The sequence below is a fragment of the Capricornis sumatraensis genome, chromosome 12, assembly GCF_032405125.1.
Source record: "Capricornis sumatraensis isolate serow.1 chromosome 12, serow.2, whole genome shotgun sequence".
Classification (NCBI taxonomy): Eukaryota; Metazoa; Chordata; class Mammalia; order Artiodactyla; family Bovidae; genus Capricornis; species Capricornis sumatraensis.
Genome location: NC_091080.1, coordinates 47957873 through 47970136, shown reverse-complemented (window position 1 = coordinate 47970136; position 12264 = coordinate 47957873).

Here is a 12264-nt window from a genome sequence, read left to right as displayed (position 1 = left end):
AGGAGGAGGTGACAGTAGAGAGCGGGATGGTTGGGTGGCGTCACCAACTCAATGGACATCAGTTTGAATAAGCTCACGGAGATAGTGAAGGACAGGGAAGCCTGGTGAGCTTAGTCCATGGGATTGCAAAGAGTTGGACACGACTGAGCAATTGAACAAAATGGTACTGAGTTAGAGCTAAAGTGAGCTAAAAGTTGAGTGGAATTTGGAAAATAGAAGTGAAAAGGCTTTACTTGTAGAAGATCATTGACATTAGATATGCTGGTGAACTGATAAAGAACTTTATCTCATTTACTCTATCACCAGTTTGACTGCTGGTCCTGATTATCAACAGCTGTGCCATACTCAACACCAAAGAACAGTAATGTTGTTCAGTCTCTAAGTCATGACTCTGTGAGCGTGTAGACTGCCAGGCTCCTCTGTCCTCCATTATCTCCTGGAGTTTGCTCTAATTCATGTCCATTGAGTCGGTGATGCTATCTAACCATCTCAACCTCTGCTGTCCCTTTCTCATTTTTCTTTCAATATTTCCCAGGACAGGGAAAAGTCACATGACTAATTAAGCTAGTTTTCCTGAAACTAGGGAGTTTCCTCAAAAATGAGACTTCACTGATAAAACCAGTACAGTCTCTGGAAAATTGGATGACATGGTTACACCAGAAATTATTTCTCAATGACATTGTCATGGCTAATTTGAAAATATGATTCTAGTAAATTAGGTTTATCTGTTTAATTAATAAAGATCATTATACTCTTCTTAATGAGGTCTGATGCTAAATTTGAGATTTTCTCTGAGGGATCCATATAATGTTATAGAAAAATTATTGGCACTAAGTGTAAGCACTATATATATATATATATTCTATAATAAGCAGAAGAGATTAAGAAGAGATGGCAACAATACACAGAACAACTATACAAAAAAAGGTCTTAAATACCTGGGTGTGGTCACTCATCTACAGTCAGACATCCTGAAGTGTGAAGTCAAGTGGGCCTTAGGAAGCATTACTACCAACAAAGCTAAAGGAAGTGAAGGAATTACAGCTGAGCTATTTCAAACCCTAAAATATGATGCTGTTAAAGTGCTGCAGTTAATATGCTAGCAAATTTGGAAAAGTCAACAGTGGCCATAAGACTGGAAAAGGTCAATGTTCATTTCAATTCCAAAGAAAGGCAATGCCAAAGAAAGTTCAAACTACTGTACAATTGTACTCATATCATATGCTATTAAAATTATGTTCAAAGTCATTCAAGTTAGGCTTCAGCTATAGGTAAACTTAGAACTTCCAGATATACAAACTGGATTGAGAAAAGGCAGAAGAATCAGAGACCAAATTTCCAACATTTGTTGGATCATAGAGGAAGCAAAGGAATTCCTGAAAAATATCCACTTCTGCTTCACTGACTATGCTAAAGATTTTGACTGTATGGATCAAAATAGTGAAAAACTCTTAAATAGATGATAAGGCCAGACCACTTTACCTATCTCCTGAAAAATTTGTATGAGAGTCAAGACACAACAGCTAGAACTATGGAACAATGGACTTGTTTAAAATTGGGAAAAGAGTAAGAAAAGTCTATATACTGTCACCCTGCTTATTTAACTTATATGTGGAGTACATCATGCAAAATCCTAGGCTGGATGAATCACAAGATAAAATATAGACATATCACTCTAATGGCAGAAAGAGAAGAGGAGCTAGAGGAGCCTCATCATGAAAGTAAAAGCGCAAGTGAATAAGCTGGCTTGAATCTTTATTTTTTTTTTAATTTTTTATTTTTGGCTTGAATCTTAACATTAAAAAAACCAAGATCATGGCATTCAGTCCCATTACTTCATGGCAAATAAAAAGCGAAAAAGTAGAAGCAGTGACAGATTTTATTTTCCTGGGTTCCAAAAGCACTGTGGACTGCGACTACAGCCATGAAATGAAAGACACTTTCTCCTTGGAAAGAAAGCTATGACAAACCTAAAGAACATATTAAACACTAAAGACATCACTTTGCAGACAAAGGTATGTATAATTAAAATTGTAGTTTTTCCAGTAGTCATGTACAGATGTGAGATTTGGTCTACAAAGAAGGCTAACCACAGAAAAATTGATACTTTTGAACTATGGTCCTGGAGAAGACTCTTGAGATTCCCATGGACAGAAAAGAGATGAAACAAGTCAACCCTAAAGGAAATCAACCCTGAATATTCATTGGAAGAACTGATGCTTAAACTGAAACTCCAATAGTTTGGTCACCTGATGCAAAAAGCCAATTCACTGGAAAAGACCATGATGCTGGGAAAGGTTGAAGGCAAAAGGAGAAGGAGTTGGGAAGAGATGAGGATGGTTAGATATCATCACTGATTTAATGGACATGAATTTAACAAATTCTGCGAGCTAGTGAATGACAGGAGAACCTGGTGTGCTGCCATCCATAAGGTCATAAAGAGTCAGACACAGCTTTGTGACTGAACAACAACAAAAACATTGACAGCTTTACATACATAATTTAATGCATACAAATTTAATTATAGGATTTATTATTGTAGAACATAATTAAAGAGTATATCCCTAAATTTAGAATAATTGGGAAAATAATAATAATAATAATACAGAAAGTATGAAGAATGAAATCATGTGGAAAAAGAAAAAAAATGTTTGAATAACAATATTAAAAATGAACAAGTGAATGTGTATTTCATAGATATATTTTATAAAGGTAGAAAGGTAACTACTAAAGGAGATTAAATGACAATACACTGAAAAAGAAATCAAAGAAAACATAAATAGGTAGCAATAAAACCCAAAGAGAATATCAGAAAATATTTAATGCAAAAGCATCAAAAGAAATAATTTGCATAAAGTAAAGAAGCAGAATTTCAACAAAGAAATTTATATGTAAATGTAGGTGAAATAAATTAATTATTACATTCTATTGGATCTATAAAAAATATCTTTGTATTATAAGATATAATGTGGAAGGTTTGAATTGCAAGAATAGATGAAAAGCAGGACAGTACTAAAAAATCAAGTTAAAATTTTCACATATAAATGCCAGATAAGTTTAAATTCAAGGTAACAACTGTTAAATGAAACACAGGAAGACACAAAAAATATAATCCACAGGATTAATTTGATCTCATGAATGTTTATAAGCCAAATATGGACTTAACTGTCAGTAAGTAGTCAACAATGATAATTCTCTAGGACAAAGAATTACAGACCAAGGGAAATTTGCAAAGTGCAAAGGTAAATAAAAAATAAATAAAATGAGCTTGAAGACTAGAAAACTAGGCTGTTTGGTGAAAATAGCTTGGAGAGAGTCTGTAGGCCCACACCACCCAGGAATTATCTTTGATAAAGCAAGTCTTGGGCACATAAAATCTCTTTTAACCTTTATAAATCATCTTTATTCTCAGTCATATTTGATTTACAAAGAACCCATTGCAAACAAATTTTCAAAACCTAATCTCACATCAAAATACATTTTATAACTTCAACATTGTATAGTCACATTATTTTTTGTATTAAAAAAAACAAAAATATAATATTGTAAATGGTTGTAGTATAATATACATAAAATATTATTTTTTAAAAAAGCTTTCCTTTATAGGAAAGCCAGATATTAGTAATACTATAAAGCTAATTTTGTTTATAAGTCAGTTTGTTTTACTTAGTTATGATAGTGTTTGATGAAATTTAATTTCTCAAGGTTGAGGTTTCTTTAAGTGAAATCAGAGCTACTGAAGTTACTTCACTAGAAATCATAAAATATTTTCTGTACAAAAGTCTATCTAGTCAAGGCTATGGTTTTTCCAGTAGTCATGTATGGATATGAGAGTTGGACTGTGAAGAAGGCTGAGCGCCGAAGAATTGATGCTTTTGAACTGTGGTGTTGGAGAAGACTCTTGAGAGTCCTTTGGACTGCAAGGAGATCCAACCAGTCCATTCTGAAGGAGATCAACCCTGGAATTTCTTTGGAAGGAATGATACTAAAGCTGAAACTCCAGTACTTTGGCCACCTCATGCGAAGAGTTGACTCATTGGAAAAGACTCTGATGCTAGGAGGGATTAGGGTCAGAAGGAAAAGGGGACAACAGAGGATGAGACGGCTGGATGGCATCACTGACTAGATGGATGTGAATCTGAGTAAACTCCAGGAGTTGGTGATGGACAGGGAGGCCTGGCGTGCTGCAATTCATGGGGTCGCAAAGAGTCGGACATGACTGAGTGACTGAACTGAACTGAACTGAACGTGGTATTTAAAAAAATAAATAAATAAATAACTCTCAGCTTTCTCTAATTAAGAAACTGAAATGACCATACTAAGTCCCTCAGGAGACTATGTCTTTTCCATGTGCCATTTCATGCCCAAGGAAATAAAATAGGGAGCACAATCGAACAATAGCAGTTACTACCTTGATTGGGAAATCACTTTAAGAAACCCTTATGATTCTGGTTGCATTGGATGAATTATCTATTTTGTGTTTCAAGACTTTGTTCATATATAACTGCCTGAGAAAATGATGAGGTACAGATAGTCCAGGATAATTGCACCCCACTCCATTACTCTTGCCTGGAAAATCCCATGGATGGAGGAGCCTGGTAGGCTGCAGTCCACAGGGTGGCTAAGAGTCAGACACGACTGAGTGACTTCATTTTCATTTTTCACTTTCATGCATTGGAGTAGGAAATGGCAACCCACTCCAGTGTTCTTGCCTGGAGAATCCTAAGGACGACAGAGCCTGGTGGGCTGCCGTCTATGGGGTCACACAGAGTCGGACAGGACTGAAGCAACTTAGCAGCAGCAACAGCAGCAGGCAGAAAGCAACAGTTTGTTTGCTTTTGCACATGCATGCAGGTAAATTTCACAAGTTAAAACATAAAAATAACTTCTGCGCAGAGATAACACAGTTCATCTGTTAAAATATGGAATTAAAGCAAACTCAAAGAGCCTTTTGGTTGAACAAACAAGGAATTATAATAAATAATGTTGCTGCTAAATAACAGATGTAGGGCAATGGCAGTTTAGCTGATATGTGAACATAAAAATAGCTTTAGACTGGAAACCACAGGTCACTAGTCTTTTTCATTAATTGTTTAAAATAAACTACAACTTAAAATCAAGTTGAAAGTGAAAGTGTTAGTACTTAGTCATGTCCAACTCTTTGCAACCTCATGGACTATAGTCCATGGAATTTTCCAGGCAAGAATACTGGAGTGGGTTGCCATTTGCTTCTCCAGGGAATCTCCTGGACCCAGGGATTGAACCTGGGTCTCCAGCACTGGAGGTGGATTCTTTACTATCTGAGCCACCAGGGAAGCCCAAAATCAAGCTAGCAAAATCAAGTCTATGTTTCTGTTCATTTATGGTTAGGGCTTTATCTGTTTAATTTTAGGTATAGGAAAAGTAGGTTTTAGATTTTAAAGTAAAATGTTGTCTTTCAAATTAAACAAAGTTAAAGTAAACTAATAATTGAATTAGGCATATGTGAAAAACTATGGTATGACAAGTATTTTTCCTTAGTATTAACTGTCATTCAAAATATTATCATAAATTAGAGGACTTGTTAATGATGGAGATTTGGTGTTGTGGGAGCCCAGAGGCAGGCCACTCCAAAACACTCTGAAGTGACATATTGATTATTTAGAATTAAAGTAACTTAAGAAACAGTATTTAAGATGGACACTGTCTCCCTGAGAGCAGGAAATAAATCTCTCCTGTTAAAGGTGCCCTTCTTGCATCTGGAAGTAGAGGACACCCTTGTCTCCAAAGATAGGTAATTGAGGGCTCAGAAGTCTAAATAAACCTTATTACTTCTTTACTAATTTACAATATCAATTCTTTTGATTAATGAACATAGGACATCTTCAATTTAATTTATCATATGAAATTTTTAATCAAATCATGTAGCTTTCTTTCAGTTCCTTGGCTAAATTTCTTTAGATCTTAGATAAAAAGGATATTACATAAAAAAATAAGTCCTGGGTGAAAATTCAATCACTCTCAAAATTCCTACATACCTCATAAACAAGAATATTAAGAAAAATTAGTGATTTTGGAGAATTAGAGATGTGTATTGTCATAACGGTTTCCCAGTGGACTACTGGTAAATTACCCACCTGTCAAAGCATGAAACATGAGAGAGGCGGATTTGATCCCTGGGTAGGGAAGATCCTCTGGAGGAGGGCATGGCAACCCACTTCAGTATTATTTCCTGGAGAATTCCATGGACAGAGGAGCCTGGTAGGCTACAATCCATGGGGTTGCAAAGAGTTGGATATGACTGAGGCAACTTAGCGTGCGTGCTGCCACAAAACTAAAGCCGTGTGTGTGTGTGTGCACATGAGTGAGCTTAATTATTATATACATACACATATACATTTAAATTTCTCTGTTCATGTGTGTGTGTGTGTGTATGTGTGTATATGTTCACTATTTCAAAAATAGTGCTCATCTTTGGCATTAAGAGAGATGAGGACAGGGAGTAGGTCATTGGATTTATCTCAAGGATGTTGTTTATTAGATCAACCTTAGTGCCTAAAATTGGGTGGAAAGAAATCTAATTAGTGTGAGTTATGGAGACAATAGGGGGTAAAAAAATACAGATAGAGCATACACATTTCTATCTCATGAAGATTTGCTGTAAAGAGGAGCAGACAAATGGAGCTGCAACCAAAATGAAGATTTTTTTTAAGTAGATAAATATTTGATACATATAAATACTTATTGGGATCATGCAGTAGATAGAAGAAACTGATGTGATAAAAGCAAGATAGTTATAGATGTGATACCCTCAAGAATTTATGAGAGAATAGCATCTAAAATATCAGAAATGCTTTAATTTCTTTAATTCCAGCCAGAATTCTTCTTTACTTGCTAGAGACAAATGGACAGAATTGATCTGAAGATGAAGGGGGTTCCTTTTAACAAAAAAAGATCATTAGATGAAAGTGGTGAGGGCCTAGAGCTTTGAGAGAAGAAGGTGCTAAATAGTCCTCTTGGAAGATATTACTGAAGGTTTTGGTAAGGTGCTGTACCAAATATCATAAAATCCGGTGACTTGCACAAAACAGATTAAAAACTTGTGTGAGTTATTCTTTTTTTTTTTTTTTTAACTCTGTAAATTTCCTGGTAGGTAAGGAGACTCTTGTCCTTATAGACATTCAGAACCTGAGCTAGAAATGCAGGTCCACCATCATCAACAATAGCTTCCACTATTATTTCAATCGTTATTACTTTCCAGCCTGCCAGAAGACATAAAATAAGACTAAAGTTTACTTTATCACATTTCACTGTTTAAAATTGACTTGTGACTATCTCCAGCAAAGAATGCCCTCAAAACATAATCTAAGAAGTTATGTCATCACTTAAAACTTTAGGAAAGGGACTTTTAATACTTTAGGAAGTATACTATAGGAAGAGGACAAGGATTCATACAATGAGAGTTAGTTGTTTATGTCAGAAATTACATCAGAAAGAAAACTTATTAAGGAAAACATTAAGAATATAAAATCATATAGGGGGTCCTTTTGAGCATGATAATCATAAACTGAGTCAGCTTATGTTCTTCAACTGCTCTCTTAATACTTTATTGAAGAGCAGATATAGACCAGGGGATGTTATGAGCACTAAAGACAGTACAATAAATAATTCATATAATCTTTTATTTCATGGAGCCATTTACTTCCAGTAGGTAAAACATACTGTACATAATATACAATCAAACAACAAATGTATCAGAAAATAAAAAGCACAATGAAAGAAATTAAATGGAAGCAATTCCCTTTGCTGAGAGGGTACTTATGGTTAGACTTGAAAGAAAAAAAAAAAAAAATGCCAGTCGTGGAATCATAAGGTAACAAGCAGTGTATTCCTGTGAGCAAACCATCTGGCACAAAGACATAAAATGAGAAATAACTGTATTAAAGCAAAATATAAAAAAAAAAAAAAAGGGAGGGGTGATGACATTAAATCAAGTGCATTGGGGGAAGAATGATGGGACTAAAATTGCACATGTAATTGGAAACAAAACATGTAAGAATTTAAAGATTGAATGAAAGGTTGGATTTTTAAGTGAAAAGTAAAGTTGTTTTGTAAATTATTGTTTGAATGATGTGATCCAATTTTACTTTAAAAACGTATCCAAGATTAGAGTTTTCTAAAAGTAAAGAGAAGGATTCAACCATTCACTCGTTTTTATAGGCCACCAAAACTTGAAAACATCTATAAAATATCTGTATACAAGTATTTATAATAGTATCGCTATTCTGATAGCTTTGATCTGGAAACAACCCAAATGTCTATCAGTAGGTAGTGAAAGTGTTATTTTCTCAGTCATGTCTGACTCTTTGTTACCCCACAGACTGTAGCTTGTCAGGCTCCTCTGTCCATGGAATTCTCCAGGCAAAAATAATGGAGTGGGTAGCCATTCCCTTCTCCAGGGGATTTTCCAGACTCAGGGATTGAATGTGGGTCTCCTGCATTACAGGTATATTATCTACCATATGAGTTACCAGAAAAGCCCCAAATGTATGTGTATGTGTATGTGTATGTGTATGTGTATGTGTATGTGTATGTGTATGTCAGACCCATTTCAACCCTTTCGAGGGTAACCCACAAGGCTACACTGTTCATAGTATTTTTCAGGCAAGAATACTGGAGTATAAGTAGGTAGATGGATAGACAAATCGTAGTGTATTTGTCATAGTACTCAGTAATAAAAAGTTATATTATGGTATACATACAAACTATTTCAAACTCAAAAATGCTAAATGCAAGAAGTCTGATTTAAAAGAGTACATAGTGTTTAATTCAATTTCATGAAATTCTCAGCATATGATATCTAACTTATGGTAATAGAAAGAAGGTCAGATATTAACTACATCTGCACTATAAAAAAGAACAAATGACTATTTTGAGTTGAAAATATTCCCTATCTTATTTGTGGTGTGGATTACATAGGGCTATATATTCATCAAAATTCACCAAACTTTGCACATTGTCGCTAAATTATATTTCATTAGAGGTGTTTTTTTTTGTTTGTTTGTTTCTTTGTTTATCTGTTTTTTGCTTTCACTGTAAATGAAAAGGATCAAGGGAATTTATTATGACTGAATGCTCATTTCCTTTTTTTATTGAAATATAGTTGATTTACAATATGTATTGGTTTCACCAGGTGCCGCAGTGGTTAAGAATCCGTCTGCCAATGCAGGAGACAAAAGAAATGTGGGTTTATTCCCTGGGTGAGGAAGATTCCTTGGAGTAGAAAATAGCAACCCCATTCCAGTACTCCTGAATGAATAATTTCATGGACAGAAGAGTCTGGTGGACTACAGTTCATCCAGGGGCGGGGGGGAGTCAGACACAACTGAACACTAGCATTTATTGGTTTCAGGTGTAAAATACAGTGATTCAATATTTTTATAGGCTATACTCCTTTTAAAGTTGTAAAATATTAGCTGAATTCTCTTTGCTGTACATTATATTTTTGTATCATATTTATTTCCTACTTAGTAGTGAGAGAGTCAATTTCTTTGTAGGTTGATCAAAAGTCGGGGGTCCCAGAGGAGAAAAGGGTCTGTGGTTCTCGAGGAGGAGGAAAGGCCAAACTTTTTTTTTTTTTTCTCTACATTACTCAGTCTTAGCTACATAAAACGGTTTTATTCTTTAAGCTCTGAAGTGATGTTTACACAAACTACTCAGTTTAAACTTATACTAGGTATTATATAGCAACGATGTATCCTGCTTGAGGAAAAGTTCTTTCTGATTAATCCAAATATTTTAGAATGTATATTATGGGAGTGGGTCTGGTAGGATCTTTATATTGTTAAATTCTAATCCTGTAAATTCTCCAAGCCAGGCTTCAGTAATACATGAATCATGAAATTTCAGATGTTCAAGCTAGTTTTAGAAAAGGCAGAGGAACCAGAAATCAAATTGCCAACATTTGCTGGATAATCAAAAAAGCAAGAGAGTTCCAGAAAAAAAAAATCTATTTATATTTTACTGACTATGCCAAAGCCTTTGACTGTGTGGATCACAATAAACTGTGGAAAATTCTAAAAGAGATTGGAATACCAGACTTCCTGACCTGCCTCTTGAGAAACCTGTATACCGCTCAGGAAGCAACAGTTAGAACTGGACATGAAACAACAGACTGGTCCCAAATAGGAAAAGGAATATGCCAAGGCTGTATATTGTCACCCTTCTTATTTAACTTATATGCAGTGTACATCATGAGAAATGCTGGGCTGGAGGAAGCCCAAGCTGGAATTAAGATGGCCGGGAGAAATATCAATAACCTCAGATATGCAGATGACACCACCCTCATGGCAGAAAGTGAAGAAGAACTAAAGAGCATCTTGATGAAAGTGAAAGAGGAGAGTGAAAAAATTGGCTTAAAGCTCAACATTCAGAAAACTAAATCATGGCATCCGGTCCCATCACTTCATGGCAAACAGATGGGGATACAGTAGAAACAGTGGCTGACTTTATTTGGGGGGGCTCCAAAATCACTGCAGATGGTGATTGCAACCATGAAATTAAAAGATGCTTACTCCTTGGATGGAAATTTATGACCATTCTAGACAGCATATTAAAAAGCAAAGACATTACTTTGTCAACAAAGCTCCATCTAGTTAAGACTATGGTTTTTCCAGTAATCCTGTATGGGTGTGAGTGTTGGAGTATAAAGAAAGCTGAGTAATGAAGAATTGATACTTTTGAACTGTGGTGTTGGAGAAGACTCTTGAGAGTCCCTTGGACAGCAAGGAGACCCAACCAGTCCATCCTAAAGGAGATCAGTCCTGGGTGTTCATTGGAAGGACTGATGTTGGAGCTGAAAGTCCAATACTTTGGTCACCTGATGCGAAGAGCTGACTCATTTGAAAATACCTTGATTTTGGGAAAGATTGAAGGCAGAAGAAGAAGGGGATGACAGAGGATGAGATGGTTGGATGGCATCACCACGACTCAATAGACATGAGTTTGGATAACCTCCCGGAGTTGGTGATGGACAGGGAGGCCTGGCATGCTGTGGTTCATGGGGTCACAAAGAGTCGGACACGACTGAGCAAACTGAACTGAACTGAATCCTGTTATCCTAAAATGTAAATTTTGGGATTGGGTCTGGTAAAATTTTTACAACTTTGAAAATTTTTTTGATTAATTGTAATAGCAAATTTTTAAAAAGTATATAACTCCCTTGCCAACACTAGAAAGGAGGGCACTCTCTGGTTCCCTTTTGATGTCTATTTCAGAAGCTTTCTCTGTCCCTGTTTCATATTTTAATAAACTCTGCTACACAAAAGCTCTTGAGTGATCAAACCTGGTCCCTGGTCCCAAAGTTAAATCTTCTTCAGAGATCACAGATCCAACATTGTTTGCCCTAAGCTATCAGTAGTTTGTGTCTCTTAGTCCTCTTTCCCTGTCTTGCCCCACCTCCTACTATTCCCCTCAACAGTATTCACTAGCTTCTTCTCTGTATCTATGAATCAATTTTGTTTATTATATTGTTTGTTGTATTTTTTAGCTTCCTCATGTAAGTGAAAACACACACTATTTGTCCATCTATTTCTCATTTTGCTAACAATAATACCCTTCAGGTCATCCATGTTCCTGCAAATGACGGAATTTTATTCTTTTCTATAGCTGAACAGTATTCTGTTGTGTGCATGTGTGTGCCTATATCTCACATCTTTTTTATCATTTCTTTTTTTAGTGGACACTTAGTTTACTTCCATACTATGACTACCTATTGAATCAAACTGGGGTCTCCTGCATTCCAGGCAGATTCTTTACCAACTGAACTATCAGGGAAGCCCATCTACTGAAGAGCCTATCTCTTATGAATTGCATAATTTTGCCTTCTTTCTGTAAATTAATTGACTACATGGGCATGTGTTTACTTCTGGGCTCTCTATTCTGTCCCATTGATCTATGTGTCTGTTTTTGTGCTTGTGCCATACTGTTTTGATGTTTATAACTTTTTAGTATTGTCTGGAATCAAAGAGCATAATACTTTCAGCTTTGTTTCTCTCAATATTAGTTTGGCTATTCAGGGTCTTTTGTGATTCTGTGAAAAAACTTTAAACATCCTCAGAGCATGTGGAGCAACAGCAGCCCTTATTTATTGATGGTGTGAATGAAAAAAATGATATTGCCACTTTGAAATACATTATAGCATTTTTTTTTTTTTTGGTACCACTAAGCATACTCTTAGCATGCAAATAAGCAATCATGTTGCTTGGTATTTTCCCACAAAAGTTC